Raw genomic sequence first — 18868 nt, forward strand, 5'->3', positions numbered from 1 at the left:
TTTTCTTTCCCAAAAAGCATTAGGATGCTTACTGCATATTGAAGTTTCTATTTGTTTTTGTAGTGCTTGAATTGTTTGTTGGATTGAAGAAGTTTGTATTTGTTCTTCATCTTGTACTTGTGGTTTTTGAAATTGAACTTCAATATTACCATCTGTATGTTCCATTATTTGATTGGGAATAGCATGTTGAGGAATTTCTTGTGGTTGATTGGCATTTTGTAATGCCCATGATTGGGGTAATACGATATCTGACCATTTTATGGTTTTTGGGACAATCATATTAGATTTTTCTATATTTGTTTGAAACAATATTGTTTGATATTTTTGATCAAGTTTTAAGGTATTTGGACTTAACGTATTCATGACTTTATAGTATATTCGATATACTATAGCCAAATTTTGTGAACCATGAATCATGTTGAACCCATGTGTTTTGAGATTTATTGTTAATATATCTAAGATATTTGGGTCGGTCAAAGAAACAGAAAAATTAGGAAAACAGTTAAAATATATTGGACCACTACAAAGGCTGGATTCGACCATGCCAAGTAGAGAGTCTGTGAATATATTGTGTCTTGTATCTCTTAGGCATACAAGCACAGAAATGTTCAACCCTAAGCGGGTCAAAGGTTTTACGGCTATTTGAATAAGGCCAATGTGTAAATATTTGTAATGATTTTCTTTATGTTTTTCGATTACTTTCTTTGAGAGTAGGTGAAAGTCTTCTTGGTTTTGCGTTACTGATAGACTTTCTTCTACAGTCTTGATGGCATAACCCATCTTGAGTTTAAATGATCCTTTATTATAAACATCATGAATTGGTACCTTAGGAATATTTCAGTTTTGAATATTTTCCTCAATATCATTTATAATAATTTGTTCTTTATTTTTTACTCTAAGTTTTGAAGATGAAACTACAGTTTTTCCTGTAAGATTCCTTATGAGATTAGCCATCCGTAGGTTGCGGATAATGACAATCTGGACATTCAGTGGCCTTAGCTTTTTTCCCTAAGCGGCTCTCCTGGCCTTGACGGTACTTTTCGCATCGGCTTTCACTTGTCTCTTGTCTTAATTCTCAGACCAACTTTCTTGGTGGTCAATCCACTTAGTATCTTATAGTAAAATGTAACTTTATCTCTAACTTATTGAGTGAAAAGAACAGTTTTACAAATTCTCCAGTTGTAACTGTTTACACAGTTCCACTGTGGAATAGTTCTACTGTTGTGATTTGTTGACAGTGTTTCACTGTTATGGCTCTGATACCACTTTCGCCAGAATCTACAGCACTGTCACTTTTTGAATATTTTTATTGTTTTCTAAGTTTCAGGATGTAAGTATTTAATTTATAATAAGTATGTGAACAACAAACTGTTGTACTTGATTATTGATTGTAAAATTCTATAATAATTCAGACAGAACAATATTATTCCTATTAAAAGGGCTATTGAGATATCTACTACTATCCACTGAGCATAACTATTTTCTCTGATCTTAATATTAAACAAAATCTTAAATTGCATAATTATAACATGTACACAAACATATATTTATTACACATGTGCTCTTTACAGTACAAGAAAGAGATATATTACAGAGAAAGAGATAAAGAAGAGAAAAGAGAAAAGAGTATAGTTTAGAGAGATATCAACTGAGAGAAGTCAAACTGAGAATATGAAAACAGGGAGATAGGAAACTTACTGAGTACACAAACAGTAACTGGAAAATAACTTCCAGTGATGAGGGCAGTATGAGGGTAAATCGTTGATATTACAATCACACATAATTACCAGAGTAAGGTAAGAAAGAACCTGATTATGACGAGCTATGAGGGCGAAGATAGCTTCAGAGTTTATTGCTTCGGAAAAGAGTAAGAGTTTCAGAGAAGGTAGGTTTGAATGTAACAGGTATGTTGCAGGGGTTACAGGTTGCAGAGGTAACAGGTTGCAGAGGTAGGTTGCAGAGGAAGAGAGAGGAGGAGATGATATCCTTCGGGTGAGGTATTAGAGGAGTGAGGCCCTGTCTTAATGAAGAGGAGTGACTCCCCTTTTATAGTGGAGGCTGGAGGCTTTCTTCCTTCCGAAGAAAGGAATCAAAGAGAAGATAAGATGGACAGGCTGGAAAGGAGTTGTCGGTGTAAGACGACAAGCGAGAGAGAAAGTGGAGGTACAAGACGACAAGAGAGAGAGAGTGGAGGCATAAAGAGATGCGCCTCAAATAAAACAAAAGAACAAGAAGATAAAAAAGAAAAGACAGAGCATCTATGTACAGTGGCTCTTTTGGCCGTATTACAAGTGGAGCACAGTCTTTGTTGTCGGCGGTAGGACCCTTGTTTGTCGCATATGTCGGTGATGGCATCTTGGCATATTATTTTGTCGTTTATTGATGATTGCTTTGTGCTATCATGGATGATGGCGTCATGGATGATGAAGTTATGGTCTTTGGCTGAATTCTTCTGGATCATCTTCTTCCGGATCTGTTTCTTCCGGATCATTTTGGCTGAGTTGAAGATATCTATTCATATGGAGTGGAGAGGACTGTACGGTTTCTTCGGAAGACGTTGGCTTTCTTTCGGCTTCAGCAAAAATTTCTTTCATTTGTTTTTCTAGTTCCTCTTTGGATGCATGAGGGTTGGTTTGGAGCATATTTCGGAGATAAGTTGGAAAGTCAAAAGAGGTGTTTGGAGTATTTGGGTTTTCCTGGTATTTAGGTGCTTTTGGTGGTATTCTTTTTGGAGTGGCTTTGGTGAGATCCATTTGGAAGATATCCCACCATTTAACAGATATGGTCTTTCCCAAACGAGGGATGTATGTATAATCATTTGTGGTATTGGGTGATATAGTATAATCCCATTTCATAATTAAGGGGATTTGATACAAGGCCATAAAGTAAAGGTGAGTGTCAACTGAAGTATCAATATTATTGTATTGTATAAATTGTTCCTGCAACTCCTTAAAAGCAGGAGGTAAAATCACAGCAGTTGATCCCCACACAAAATACCAGTTTTGAAACCATGTGGGGAACCTTTTAAAAATAGGTAGCCGGAACTGTAAATACCAGCTATGTGTATTGTTGGGGTTTTGGTAATAGAAGAATTTGTGCCAAGCTTCTATATACTCAGCATATTTAAAATATTTGTAAGAAAACTCTGGGTTTTGTAATTTCTTTCCCTGTGTGGGATTGGAACCCCACTCAGTATAAGAAAGAAGTTTCTTTATTTGTACTTTAGAATAAGCTATTATTCTAGTATTCTGTTGGAAGTAATGGACAACAGAGATGGACCCTGTTTCCATAAGTATGGCTTCATAATATTCTCGAGTCTTAAACCCATTGATAGGATTAAGATGATTGAGTAAGTATAAGGGTGCAAGTTTGCTTGGATCCATGTGAACCTGATGTTCATCAATGGTAATATCCATTAAAAAGGCTCTTTCAATGTATTCAGATCTTGGAGTATTTGATGGAGGAACGGATTTTGACTGGGCTGGTGAGAATGTAGGAGTAGAAGTACGTGCTTCTGGGTAAGTTATTTGATGGATTGGGGATATATATATATATATATATATATATATATATATATATATATATATATATATATATATATATATATATATATGTGTGTGTGTGTGTGTGTGTGTGTATGTGTAAAGCGCTAATAAGTGTTTATATGGTTATATATATCTGTTTATAGTATGCATGTATTACTGAAAACATATACAGTATATACGCACTTATCAACGCGTAAGGGTGCATGTGCGTGTACGCATCATTATATACATACATTGATAATTGTATATAACTGATAGCAAACAACTGTATACATACATGTATAAACATATCATAGTATATATACACACATCAGTCCATACACAACATGCATATAAGTGTACTATATATCTGAGTGTGAGTGTGAGTGTGGGTGCGAGTGCGAGTGCGAGTGCGAGTGCGAGTGCGAGTGCGAGTGCGAGTGCGAGTGCGAGTGTGTTAGTGTGTGTGAGTGTGAGCATGAGCATGAATGTGGGAGAGTGAGTGTGTGCGAGTGTATGTGTGTGTGTGAGTGTGTGTCAGTATATGAGTGTGAGTGTGAGTGTGAGTGTTCGTATTCGTGTGTGTGTGTGAGTGTTCGTGTTCGTATTCGTGTGTGTGAGTGTGAGTGTGTATGTGTGAGTGTGAGAGTGAGTGTGAGTGTGAGTATGAGAGTGAAAGTGAGAGTGAGTGTGAGTGTGAATGTGACTGTGTGTGTATTAAAAAAAAGTTACTTAATAAAATTGCAAACCACAAGTAATACTCTAGAAAATTCACTCCATATTTGCATGAAAGAAGAACGAGTACGTGTGTGTTAAGAAAAAGTTACTTAATAAAAAGTGTGTGTGTGTTAAGAAAAAGTTACTTAATAAAATTGCAAACCACAAGTAAAGTTTCAGATAGAATGCACGTATTAGTGTATACATACACAGTATATATACACTTATCAACGAGTTAGGGTACTTGTGCATACGCATAGTAGTGTATATATACATTCATAATTATATATAACTGATTGCAAGCAACTATATACATGCACGCATAAACATATCAGTTTATACATATCGTATAAATACTCACATCATTCCATATATAACACACACATATGTGTAGTATATATAGCTGGGAGTGTGAGTGTTAGTGTGTGTGTGTGAGGTATGTGTGAGTGTGAGTGTGAGTGTGAGTGTGAATGAGTGTGAGTGTGTATGTGAGTGTGTATGTGTGTGTGTGAGTGTGAGTGTGAATGAGTGTGAGTGTGTATGTGTGTGTGTGAGTGTGTGTGTGAGTATGAGCGTCAGTGTGAGTGTGTGTGAGTATGAGTGTCAGTGTAAGTGTGTGTGTGAGTATGAATGTCAGTGTGAGTGTGTGTGTGTAGAATATAAATCAGTATACATAGACGTTCATAACTGTATAAACTGATAAATAGTATATATATGGTGCTACACATCAATGTATGTAAAAAACTATATATTAGTGCAGCGTATATAAACAATTATGCACCATACATATATACACCTATCAGTATATACACATCGTATATATACAGATATCACACACACACAAACACATATCAATGTATTTTATACATACTAATAACTAATGTATTGTATAGTTATATGCATCAGTATATATATATACACCGAAAACAACGGTATATATTGTTATACATCTATACATAAACAAATTGTGCTAAAAACTGTATATATCACTGATAATAAGTATATACATGGTCTTATACATTAGTGTATATATAAACCCTTTAAATATATGAATATGAGTGTGCGTATATACATATCAGTGCACATATACGCTAATAACTGTAAAAACTGATAAAAGGTGTATATATGGTCATTTATATATGTCTATATAGAAATATATGTAAGCACTATCAATTCGTAAGGGTGCATGTGTGTCTGCATATTAGTGTTTATATAACTGATAGCAAGTTTATACATAAACGTATAATCTATACACACCATATATAAATAAAAACTGCTAAGTACATGGAATGCAGGTGCGTGCACATATACGTGCGTATATACTTTGATAATTGTATATAACTAAAAGGAAGCAACTGTATACATAGTATATACATATCGGATATATGTGTATATATACACACATCAGTCCATACACAACACGCATATATATGTAATATATAGATCTGTGAGTGTGAGTGTGAGTGTGAGAGTGAATGTAAGTGTGAGTGTGAGTGTGAGTGTGAGTACGTGTGTGGGTGTAGTATATAACTCAGTATCCATATATACCTTCATAACTGTATATGCACTAATCAACGTGTAAGGGTGTATATGCATGTGCATATCAGTGTATATAAATATTGATAATTGTAAATAACTGATAACAAGCAACTGTATACATAGATGCATAAATATATCAGTATATACATATCATATATATACACACATCAGTCCATACACAACATACATATATATGTAATATATATATATCTGAGTGTGAGTGTGATGTGAATGTGTGTGTGAGTGAGAGTATGAGTGCACGTGTGTATGGGTATATGGATGTATATAAATCAGTGTACATATCATATATATCCACACATCAGTTCATACACAACACGCATATATGTGCAATATATATATATGTGAGTATGTGTGACTGTGAATGTGAGTGTGTGTGTGTGTGTGAGTGTGAGTGTGAGTGTGAGTATAAGTGTGAGTGCGTGTGTATGTGTGTGGGTGTGTATATAAACAAGTATATATATACGTTCATAATTGTATATATACAGTTATGCATTTCACACATACACATATATCAGTATATACACATTGTCTATACAGACATCACATATGCACACATCAATGTTTTTTTTACACACTAATAACAATATATGTAGCTAATACCTAATGTATACGTACACGCATAAATATATCAGACTATACATATCGTATATATAAAAATATCAACATACACAAGCATATATGTGTAGTATATATATATTTATGTATATGACCATATATACACTTATAATCAGTTTATACAGTTATTAGCGTATATGTATATATATATATACTACATATATATGCATGTTGTGTATGGACTGATGTGGGTATATTTACGATATGTTTATGCGTGTATGTATACACTTGCTTGCTATCAGTTATATATAATTATACATGTATATATATACTGATATGCACACATAGATGCACCGTTACGCGTTGATAAGTAAATATATATTGTGTATGTAAGTATGTATAATACATGTATTCTATATACACTGATATATATGACAATATAGACACTTATTAGCACTTTATATATATATACAGTATTTAATATACGATATGTATATACTGATATATTTATTCGTGTATGTATACACTTGCCATCAGTTACATATACAATGTTTATATATTCGATATGTATATACTGATATATTTATGCGTGTATGTATACACTTGCTATCAGTTACATATACTCTGATATGCACACATACATGCATCCTTATGTATTGATAAGTTCATACATACATTACATATACACTGATATATATGACCTTATGACACTTATTATCAGTTTATCAGTTATTAGCTTGTATGTACACTGATATCTATCGACGCACACTCATGCATATGTATAATGTATAAGACCATGTATATACTTAATATCAATGATACATACAATTATTAAAACAATTTGTACACATACTGATGTATAGCAATACATACCATTGTTTTCAAAGTATATATATATATATATTGATGCATATAACCATACAATACATTAGTTGTCTGAGTGTTAGTATGATCGAGTGTGTGTCTGTGAGTGTGAGTATTATATATAGCTGATAACTAATGTGTTGTATGGTTATGTGCATCAGTATCACTGATTGTGCTAATAATTGTATGTATCACTGATAATAAGTATATACATGGTCAAACGTTAGTATATACTTGAACCCTTTCTACATATACATATGAGTATGCGTATATACATATCAGTGTACATAGACGCTAATAACTGTATAAACTGATAATAACTGTCTATATGGTCATATAAATCAGTGTATATAAAAATGTATGTATACACTATCAATGCGTAAAGATGAATGTGCATGTGCATATCTGTGTATATATAACTGATAGCGAGTTTATACATAGCATATATGTTTTACACTGTATATATGCGTGTGCATGTGTGCAAGTGTGTGTGCGAGTGTGAGTGCAAGTATGAGTGTGAGTGTTTGTGTGTTTAGTATATAAATCAGTGTACATATATGTTAAAAATTGTGTAAACTGATAATAAGTGTATTATTGTCATTACATTAATGTATATAAAAATGTATATATTAGAGCACTGTATATATACAGTTATGCACTTTACACATACACACATAACAGTTTATACACATCATATATATACACATCACGTAGACACATACACGCATCAAAGTATTTTTCATACATTAATAATTGTATATATAGCTGATAACTAATGTATTGTATGGTAATATGCATCAGTATATATAAAATTATACTAAAAACATTGGTATGTATTGTTATACATCAATACGTATACAAATTGTGATAATAAGTATATACATGGTCGTATATATTAGTGTATATATAAACCATTTATACACATGCATGTGAGTGTGTGTACAAACATATCAGCGTACATATACGTGCCTAATCAAATTGTAGAACACCCGGATGGGGAAATAGAAATCCAATTTGATAATAATAGAAAAATTAAAATAAATAGCAAAGATGACTCTGATATAAAGTCACAAAATAAGCTATCGGAACCTGCTAGGCATTCTACATCTACTTCAAGTATACAAAATCCCATAATTCAAGGGTTAGTAAGAACCAGGAATAATGTTCATATACCTCAATATAAGCTAGCAAGTAATCATCCAGACTTTTCAAATACTGAAATATATTTCCAAATTTTAACCCTACAAGAAAAAAGAAGAGTAGATTTAGAATATCTAAAAAATGATTATTTAGCAAAAGAAAATGCCCAAATTAGAGAATGGTACCTTGCTAAATTTGAGAAAAGATTAACAAAATTGCTACATAAGAAATATAATAAATTTCTAAAAAAGGAAAAGCAAAATGTAGGATTTTTTAGTTGGCTAAGGGCAATACTTGCAGAAAAAGAAGTTCATGTTCCCAACTTTGAAATACATACTCTAGAAAAACAATATCAAACATTTCAAGTAGTAGAAGGAGACAATATAACCAGTATACATCCACCAGAAAGAAGTATTGTAATTACGGGATCTCATAAAGATAAAGAAACAGACGCAACCATAGTTTCTAGAACTAAAGCAACCCCTTATAAAATGACCACTGAAGAATCTACTCACAAATTATACTTATTACCCCATATAATAGAACAAAAAAACTATACAAATTTGTATATGCAAACATTAAGAAAACAAACTACAAGAATAGAAAATATTTTAAGAATACCACAGAAGAAAGAAAAGCAAGAAATCCAAAAAGAAATCAGTCCTAATAAACCCTCCTGAAATAAATAGAGCACACTGTAAATATACAGTTATGTACTTTTCACATACACACATATCAGTATATACACATCGTATATATACTGACATCATGCACACATATACACACATAACAATGAGTTTTTTACACACTAATAACTGTATATGTAGCTGACAACTAATATATTGTATAGTTAAGAAAAAGTTAATAAAATTGCAAACCACAAATAATGCTCCAAAAAATTAACTCCATATTTGCATGAAAGAAGCAAGAGTGTGAGTGTGTGTTAAGAAAAAGTCACTTAATTTTTTGGAGCTTTACCTGTGGTTTGTAATTTTATTCACTCCATATTTGCATAAAAGAAGTAAGAGCACTACAATACTAGAGAAGAAAGAACCATTAAGCAAATCAAGCTTGCAAGATCAAGATCGCAAATATCGAAGAACGTAAACAGATCGGCCTCGATAATAAGTTGCTTCCATGCTTGTTGATTTACAAGCAAACTCGATGAAGATGAAGCTCATCAATAATAATAAAAACAAACACAAATAGGATAAAAAATTTAGATGGACTATCACAATTGGGTATTTAGCATACTCAGTTTATCAAGGTAAGAAACCCATTTTTATGCCTAATTCATACAAAGTAATATGGAAATTCACCTAGGCCTGTCAGATTAGTGTGTGTGTGTGTGTGTGTGTGTGAGTCTGTGTGAGTGTGAGTGAGTGGGTGAGTGTGAGTGTGAGTGTGTGTATGTGTGTGTTACGAAAAAGTTACTTAATAAAATTGCAAACCACAAGTAAAGCTCATTCGCTCCCTATTTGCATGAAAGAAGAAAGAGTGTGTGTGTTAAGAAAAATGTACTTAATACAGATGCAAACCACAAGTAAATCTCAAAAAAAGTCACTTTAAAAGAAAAATTCACTCCATATTTGCATGAAAGAAGCAAGAGCAGTACTTTTTTAGAGAACTGTTCATTTACCTTATGGGCTGCAATAGCCACCTGTGCATTCATATACATTTCAATGTGCATATATGCTAAACTGATAAAAAGTGTCGATATGGTCATATATATCAGTGTATATAAAAATGTACGTATGCACTATCAATGCGTAAGGGTGCAAGTGCGTGCGCATATCAGTGCATATATAACTGATAACAAGTTTATACATACACGCATAAACATATCAGTATATACATATCGTATATATACACACTGTATATATATAACTGCTAATATATGTCAATGTGGTTAAATATATCAGTGTAGATAGAATGCATCATAGACAGTATATATGCACTTATCAACGCATAAAGGTGCATGTGCGTGCGCATATCAGTGCATGTATACAATGATTATTATACATAATTGATAGCAAGCAACTGTATATATACACGCATAAACATATCAATATAAACACATATCGTACATAAACACACTCAGTCCATACACAACAACGCAAATATGTGTAGTATATATCAGTGAGTGCCAGCGTGTGAGTGTGTGTCAGTGTGTATGTGAGTGTGTGTGTGTGTATGAGTGTGAGTGTGAGTGTGAGTGTGAGTGTGAGTGTTTGTGTGTGGTGTGTGTGTGTGTGTGTGTGTTAAAAAAAAGTTAATAAAATTACAAACGACAAGTAAAGCTCAAAAAAATTCACTCTATATTTGCATGAAAGAAGCAAGAGTGTGTGCGTCAAGAAAAAGTCACTTGATAAAATTACAAACCACAAGTAAAGCTCCCGAAAATTCACTCCATATTTGCATGAAAGAAGCAAGAGCAATAAGTGTATATATGGTCATATATATCAATGTATAAAGAAATTTATATATTAATGTACTGTATATAAAACTTTATGCACTTTACACATTAGTGTATATATAAACCCTTTATACATATGCATATGAGTGTGCGTATATACATTTCAGTGTAAATATATACTAATAACTATATAAATAGATAATATGTGTCTATATGGTCATATATATCAATGTATATAGAAATGTATGCATGCACTATCAATGCGTAAGGGTGCATGTGTGTCGCATATCAGTGTCGATATAACTAATAGCAAGTTTATATATACACGTATAAACATATCAATATATACATATCGTTTATATGCACACTAAATATATTAGTATATACATGTCGTTTATATGCACATTGTGAGTGTGAGAGTGAGTGTGAGTGCGAATGTGTGTGTGAGTGTGAGTGTGAGTGTGAGTGTGAGTGAGTGTGAGTGTGAGTGAGTTCTAGTTTGTGTGTGTGTGTATGTGTGTGTGTGTGTGAGTGTAAGTATGTGTGTGTGTGTGGTGTGTGGTGTGTGTGTGTGTGCTAAGAAAAAGTGACTTAAGAAAAAATAAAACTCTAGAAAATTCACTCCGTATTTGCATGAAAGAAACGAGCAGTATTGTACTAGAGAAGAAAGAACCATTAAGCAAATCAAGCTTTCAAGTTCATGATCTCAAATATTGAAAAATGTAAAGAGATCCGCCTCGATGATAAGTTGCATTCATGCTTGTTGAATTACAAGCAAACTCAATGAAGATGAAGCTCATCAACAATAATAAAACAAGCACAAATATATGATAAAAAATTTAGATAGACTATCACAATTGGGTATTTTAGCATACTCAATCCATCAAGAGAAGAAACCCATTCTTATGCCTAATTCTATACAAAGTAATATGGAATTTCGCTTAGGTTTATCTGATTAGACGTGATAGCCAGAAGAAATAATCTCCTTCTTTAATACCTGATTTTATCACAATTTGGAAATTGTATATGGTAGGAAAAATCATTCACAGAGAAGATAATGATTCGAATGGTACGAATCGAGAGGAAAACTAATCAAAAAGGAGGGGGCAGGGGGATCTGTCCCTTTACCTTGTTGGCTGCAACTGCCACCTGTGCATTCATATACATATCAATGTACATCTACGGTAATAATTGTATAAACTTATAAAAAGTGTATGTATGGTCATAAACATCGGTGTATATAAAAATATATATATACATTATTAATGCGTAAGGGTGCATGTGCGTGCACATATCAGTGTATATATAACAGACAACAAGTTTATACATACACGCATAAAAATATCAATATATACATATCGTATATATACACTGTATATATATAAACTGCTAATATATGTCCTTATGGTCATATATATCAGTGTATAAAGAATGCATGTATTAGTGTATACAGTATATATGCAATTATCAACGCGTAAAGGTGCATGTGCGTACACATATCAATGCATACAAATATTGATAATTGTATAATAACTGATAGCAAGCAATTGTATACATACACTCATAACATAATCAGTATATACATATCGTATTATATATACACACATCAATCCATACACACCACGCATGTGTATTATATATATCTGTGAGCGTGAGTGTGAGTGTGAGTGTGAGTGTGATGTGAGTGTGAGTGTGAGTGTGAGTGTGAGTGAGTGTGAGTGAGTATGAGTGAGTGGGAATGTGAGTGAGTGTGAGTGTGAGTGTCAGTGTCAGTGTCAGTGTGTGTGTGGGTGAGTGTGAGTGCGAGTGTATGTGTAGTATACATATATGTTAATAACTATATAAATTAATAAATACTGTCTATATCGTCATATATACCAATGTATATATTAATGCACTGTATATATACAGTTACGACTTTAAACATACACACATATCAATATATACACATAGTATATATACAGACATCACACACATACATACACACATCAATGTATTTTTCACACACTAATAACTATACATATAGTAGATAACTAATGTATTGTATGGTTATATGCATCAGGATGTATATATATGCTGAAAATAATAGTCTATATTGCTATACATCAATTCGCACACAAATTTAGCGAATAACTGTATATATCACTGATAATAAGTATATACATGGTCTTTTACATAAGTGTACATATAAACCCTTTATACATATGCATATGAATGTGCGTATATACATTTCATTATACATATACACTAATAAGTGGATAAACTGATAATAAGTGTTATATATGATCATATATATCAGTGTATACAGAAATGAATGTATGCACTATCAATGGACGAGTGTGCACGTGTGTCGCATATCAGTGCATATATAACTGATAGCAAGTTTATACATACACACATAAACATATCAGTAAATACATATCATTTATATGCACACCATATATACATATAAACTACTACTAAGTGTCAATATGGTCAAATATGTCAGTCTATATAGAATTCATATATTAGTGTATACATACACATTATATATGCACTTATCTACGCGTAAGGGTACATGTGCATGCGCATATCAGTGTATATATATATCGATAATTGTGTATAACTGATAGCAAGCAACTGTATACATATACGCAAAAAGATATGCATATACATATCCTAAATATACACACATCAGTCCATACACACCACGCATATGTATAGTATAGATATATGTGAGTGTCAGTGTCAGTGTCAGTGTCAGTGTTAGTGTTTGTGTGAGTGTCAGTGTGAGTGAGTGTGAGTTGTGAGTTGTGAGTGTCTGTATGAGTGCGAGTGTGAGTGTGAGTGTGTGTGTGTGTGTGTATGTACGAGTGTGAATGTGCCTGCGAGTGACTGTGACTGACTGTAACTGTGACTGTGAGTGTGAGTGAGTGTACGTGTGAGTGTGTGAATGTGTGAGTGTGTCAGTCAGTGTGACTGAGTGTGTGAGTGAGTGTTATTGTGAGTGTGAGTGTTAGTGTGAGTGTGAGTGTTAGTGTTAGTGTGAGTATGAATGTGTGTATGTGTGTGTATAAGTGTGTGTGAGTGTGAGTGTGAGTGTGTGTGTGAGAGAGTGGTGGGAGTATGATTGTGTGCGAGTGTGTGAGTGTGAGTGTGTGTGTAGTATATAAATCAATGTACATTTATGTTAATCACTGTATAAACTGATAAATAGTGTATATATCGTCATATATATCAATGTAAATAGAAATGAATACACTAATGCACTGTATAATACAGTTATGCACTTTACACATACACACATATCAGTATATACACATCGTATATATACAAACATCACACACACACACATAATAATTGTATATATGGCAGATAACTAATGTATTGTATGGTTATATGCATCAGTAAATATAAATACATTGAAAACAATGGTATATATTGCTATACATTAATACGTACCCAAATTGAGCTAATAACTGTATATATCATCGATAATAAGTATATACATGGTCTTATACATTAGTGTATATATAAACCCTTCAAATATATGCATACGAGTGTATGTATATACATTTCAATGTACATATACACTACTAACTGTATAAACTGATAATAAGTGTCTATATGTTCATACATATCAGTGTATATAGAAAATTATGCATGCACTATCAATGCATAAGTGTATGTGCAAGCGCATATCAGTGTGAGTGTGAGTGTGTGTGTGTGTGTGTGTGTGTGTGTGAGTGTGTATATATGTGTGTAGTATATAAATCAGTGTATATATATATTAATAAATGTATAAACTGATAATAAGTGTATATATAGTCATGTACATCAATGTATATAGAAATGCATATAATAATGCACTGAAAATATACAGCTATGCACTTTACACACACAAATCCGTATATATACAGACATCACACACACATCAATGTATTTTTACACACTAGTAACTGTATATATAGTTAATAACTAATTTATTGTATGGTTATATGCATCAATATATATATATACTCTGAAAACACTGGTATACGTTGCTATACATCAATGCATACACAAATTGAGCTAATAACAGTATATATCACTAATAATAGGTATATACTTGGTTTTATACAGTAGTGTATATACAAACCCATTCTTGTACATTAGTGTGAGTGTGAGTGTGTGTGTGTGTTAAGAAAAAGTTACTTAATAAAATTGCAAACCACAACTAAACCTCCAGAAAATTCACTCCATATTTACATGAAAGAAGCAAGAGTTTGTGTGTTAAGAAAAAGTTACTTAATAAAATTGCAAACCACAACTAACGTTCCAGAAAATTCACTCCATATTTGCATAAAAGAAGAAAGTGCAGTACTATACATGAGAAGCAAGAACCATAGCAAATCAAGCTTGCAAGATCACAATCTCAAATATCGAGTAACGTAAAGAGATCCACCTCGATGATAATTTGCTTTCATGCTTGTAGATTTAGAAGCAAACTCGATGAAGATGAAGCTCATCAAAAATAATAAAAACAAGTAGTGAGTGTGAGTGTGTGTGAGTTTGAGTGTGAGTGTGAGTGCGAGTGTGAGTGTGAGTGTTAGTGTGTGTGTGTGTGTGTGTGAGTGTGAGTGCGTGTGTATATGTGTGAGTGTGCGTGTGAGTGTGTGTGTGCATGAGTGAGTGTGAGTGCGTGTGTGTGTAGTATATAAATCAGTGTACATATACGTTAATAAATTTATATAAACTGATAATAAGTTTATATATGGTCATATACATCAATATATATAGAAATGTATATATTAATGCACTGTATATAAACAATTACTTTACACGTACACACAAATCCATACATACACATCGTATATATACAAACATCACACACACACATACACATATCAATGTATTTTTACGCATTAGTAACTGTATATATATTGAATAATACTGTTTTTACACATCAGTGTGAGCGTGAGTATGAGTGTGAGTGTGAGCGTGAGCGTAAGCGTGAGCATGAGTGTGAGTGCGAGTGTGAGGAGTGTGTGTGAGTGTGAGTGCGAGTGCGAGTGTGTGTGTGAGTGCGAGTGTGTGTGTGTACGTATGAGTGTGAGTGTGAGTGTGAGTGTGAGTATGAGAGCGTATGTGTGTGTACTATATAAATCAGTGTACGTATAATAAAGGTATAAACTGATAATAAGTGTATATATGGTCATATACATTAATGTATATAAAAATGTATATATTAATGCATTCTATATATACAGTTATACACTTTACACATACACAGAAATTCGTATATACATATCGTATATATATAGACATCACACACACACACATCAATGTATTTGTACACCCTAGAAATTGTATGTATAGCAAATAAGTAATGTATTATATAGTTATATACATCAGTATATATATATACTCTGAAAACAATGGTATATATTGCTATATATCAATACGTATACAAATTGAGCTAATAACTGTATATATCACTGATAATAAGTATACACATGGTCTAATACATTAGTGTAAATATAAACCCTTTATACATATGCATATGAGTGTATGTATATACATTTCAATGTACATATACACATAACTGTATAAGCTGATAATAAGTATCTATATGGTCATACGTATCAATGTATATAGATATGTATGTATGAACTATCAATGCGTAAGGGTGCATGTGCGTACGATATCAGTGTGAGTGAGTGTGAGTGTGTGTGTACGTGTGTGTGAGTGTGAGTGCAAGTGTGAGTGTGAGTGAGTGTGAGTGTGAGTGTGAGTGTGAGTAGGAATGTGAGTATGAGTGCATGTGTGTATGTCTTTAGTATATAAATCAGTGTACATTATACATTAATAAATGTATAAACTGATAATAAGTGTATATATGGTCATATACATCAATGTATAAAGAAATGAATATAATAATGCACTAAAAATTTACTATTATGCACTTTACACATACACAAAAATACGTGTATAATCATCATATATATACAGACATCACACACACACATATCAATGTATTTTTACACACTAGTAACTGTATATATAGCTAATAACTAATGGTATGTACTGTTATACATACCATTGTGTGTATGTATTGATGTATAACTAACAGTACATCAATGGAAACAATGGTATGTACTGTTATACATCAATACATACACAAATGGTATGTACTGGAAACAATGGTATGTACTGTTATACATCAATACATACACAAATGGTATGTACTGGAAACAATGGTATGTACTGTTATACATCAATACATACACAAATTGAGCTAATAACTGTATATATCACTGATAATAGGTATATACATGGTCTTATACAGAAGCGTATATACAAACCCATTCTTATACATTAGTGGGAGTGTAAGTGTGTGTGCGGGCTATGTGTCTTAAGACAAAGTAAATAAAATTGCAAACCACAAGTAAAGATTCAAAAAATTCACTCCATAGTTGAATGAAAGAAGCAAGAGATTGTGTGTGTTAAGAAAACATTACTTAATAAAATTGCAAACCACAAGTAAATCTCAATAAAATTCATTCCGTATTTGCATGAAAGAAGAAAGAGCAATACCATACTAGAGAAGAAAGAACCATTAAGCAAATCAAGCGTGCAAGATCAAGATCAAGATCTCAAATATCGAATAACATAAAGAGATTCGCCTCGATGATAAGTTGCTTTCATGCTTGTTAATTTACACGAAAACTCGATGAAGATGAAGCTCATCAATATTAATAAGAACAAGTACAAATAAGAAAAAAATTTAACATTGACTATCACAATTGGGAATTTAACATACCCATTCTTATGTCTAATTCTATACAAAGTAATATAGAATTTCAGATAGGCTTATCAGATTAGAGGTGATACTATATATAACTGTGAGTGTGAGTGTGAGTGTGAGTGTGAGTGTGAGCGCGGGTGTGTGCGTATATGTGCGAGTGAGTGTGAGTGTGAGTGTGAGTGTGAGTGTGAGTGAGTGTGAGTGTGAGTGTGAGTGTGAGTATGAGTGAGTGTGAGTGTGAGTGTGAGTGTGAGTGTGAGTGAGTGTGAGTGTGAGTGTGAGTATGAGTGAGTGTGAGTGTGAGTGTGAGTGTGAGTGTGTGAGTGTATGAGTGTGAGTGTCAGTGTGAGTGTGAGTGTGAGTGCATGTGTGTGTGTAGTATATAAATCAATGTACATATGCATTAATAAATGTATAAACCGATAATAAGTGTATATATAGTCATATACATCAATGTATATAGAAATGTATATATTAATGCATTGTATATATACAATTATGTACTTTACATATACACAAATCCGTATATATACATCGTATAAACATCTCACACACACACATATAAATGTATTTTTACACACTAATTGTATATATAGCGGAAAACTAATGTATTGTATGGTTATATGCATAAGTATATATATGTACACTCGGAAAACGGTGGTATATATTGCTATACATAAATACGTACACAAATTGAGCTAATAATTGTATATATCATTGATAATAAGTACATACATGGTCTTATACATTAGTGTATATATAAACCCATCCTTAGGCATTAGCGTGAGTGTGAGTATGAGTGTGAGTGTGTGTGTGTGTGGTGTGCATGTGTGTGTACGTGTGTTAAGAAAAATTTGCATAACACAAGTAAAGCTCCAGAAAATTCACTCCATATTTGTATGAAAGAAGCATGAGTGTGTGTGTTAAAAAAAATTTACTTAATAAAATAGCAAACCACAAGTAAAGTTCCAGAAAATTCACTCCATTTTGCATGAAAGAAGCAAGAGTGTGTGTGTTAAGAAAAAGTTACTTAATAAAACAGCAAACCACAAGTAAAGCTCCAGAAAATTCACTCTATATTTGCATGAAAGAAGCGCGAGTGTGTGCGTGTTAAGAAAAAGTTACTTAATAAAATTGCAAACCACAAGTAAAGCGCCAGCAAATTCACTCCATATTTGCATGAAAGAAGCAAAAGCAGAAATAAACTAGAGAAGAAAGAACCATTAAGCAAATCAAGCTTGCAAGATCAAGATCTCAAATATCAAATAACGTAAAGAGATCCGGCTCGATGATAAGTTGCTTTCATGCTTGTTGATTTACAAGAAA

At 32.7% G+C, this 18868-nt stretch overlaps 1 protein-coding gene across 6 annotated transcripts in view; it reads right to left on the reverse strand.

Moving 5' to 3' along the window:
• Window positions 1-18868, reverse strand: part of LOC110006830 (uncharacterized) — a 79545-nt gene that overhangs the window by 8631 nt on the left and 52046 nt on the right. For 3 of the 6 annotated variants that reach the window (XR_002280134.2, XR_016051491.1, XR_016051490.1), the window contains one exon: window positions 8283-8461. The exons of 1 other annotated variant lie outside the window; for it this stretch is intronic. The gene's annotated coding sequence lies outside the window, so the exon portion shown is untranslated. Of the gene's footprint in view, window positions 1-8282; window positions 8462-18868 lie in introns of those variants that run through there. 2 more of the 6 variants (XR_016051489.1, XR_016051493.1) reach the window with 1 other exon arrangement.

Source organism: Amborella trichopoda, chromosome 3 (genome assembly GCF_054954075.1).
Source record: "Amborella trichopoda isolate Santa Cruz 75 chromosome 3, AtrichopodaSantaCruz75HAP2 v2.0, whole genome shotgun sequence".
Classification (NCBI taxonomy): domain Eukaryota; kingdom Viridiplantae; phylum Streptophyta; class Magnoliopsida; order Amborellales; family Amborellaceae; genus Amborella; species Amborella trichopoda.